Source organism: Schistocerca piceifrons, chromosome X (assembly GCF_021461385.2).
Source record: "Schistocerca piceifrons isolate TAMUIC-IGC-003096 chromosome X, iqSchPice1.1, whole genome shotgun sequence".
NCBI lineage: Eukaryota > Metazoa > Arthropoda > Insecta > Orthoptera > Acrididae > Schistocerca > Schistocerca piceifrons.
This window is the reverse complement of record NC_060149.1, coordinates 746,526,802-746,527,714: the sequence shown is the minus strand read 5'-3', so window position 1 is coordinate 746,527,714 and position 913 is coordinate 746,526,802. Positions and strand designations below refer to the sequence as shown.

Below are 913 nucleotides of genomic sequence, written 5' to 3'. Positions count from 1 at the left end.
GTTAGTTCTTAAGATTTCTGTGCCAGTTTTTGCTTTCCCTCCCTGCCTATGCTCTGGGCGGGGTCCTATCTCGCAGTGATTTCAGTACGACACTGAATATTAATATACAATTTTTTAACCACTGCATACTGGAACTTCGCTTGCTTGTTTCTCTCTTTTTCGTTTACAAAAAACGTGGTTCTAATGGCTCTATGCACTATGGGACTTGACATCGGAGGTCATCATTCCCCTAGAACGTAGAACCACTTAAACCTAACTAAGGACATCACACACATCCATGCCCAAGGCAGGATTCGAAACTTCGACCGTAGCAGCAGCGCGGTTGGTCTGAGCGCACATCGCAAGACATCCGTTCAAGTTGATTCCTTGACTCAGTTTTTTTATTACAGAGAGGACGCAGCCCTCTGACCGAACACGCTGAGCTACTATGCCAGCTTTTTAAATGATGAACGCTTCACGATTTTGAGTGTTATCCTTGCGCAGGAGCCATTCTAATCTTCTCTGTATCGTTCCAATTTTAGTATATGTACCGCCGAAGCGAGTACGAGAACCTCTTGGCCACAGCGGCCAGCTCGCGTTTACAACTGAGTGGCTGGTACAGGGGAGTTACAAATGAAATTAGAAGTGAGCCACTCGAGACGTAAAACTATTTACCGTACGGGTCCCCAAATTAATAGGAATGGTGATCAGACTGTGCGCTGCAAGGTTTGCTATGTTAGCAGTGTTAGTGTCATAACCTGCCGCTATGCGCCGGTACTTGTACGGTGACGTAGGATTGGAACACAAACATCAGTGTGCATAACAGTTGCAGGCAGTCAACATGGCTCTGGACAAGATGGCAGGGCTTTAGTCGTAAAGCTGTCATATCGAAACAATAGCAATAGTGCTTCTGCTATACGCAAGTATCATCGCA

At 45.9% G+C, this 913-nt stretch overlaps 1 non-coding gene across 1 annotated transcript; it reads right to left on the bottom strand.

Moving 5' to 3' along the window:
* Positions 1 to 438: 438 nt before the first annotated feature.
* On the bottom strand, positions 439 to 545 carry LOC124723915. Its single transcript, XR_007006575.1, has one exon. It is a non-coding gene; the product is annotated as a U6 spliceosomal RNA (small nuclear RNA).
* Between the last annotated feature and the right edge of the window lie 368 nt (positions 546 to 913).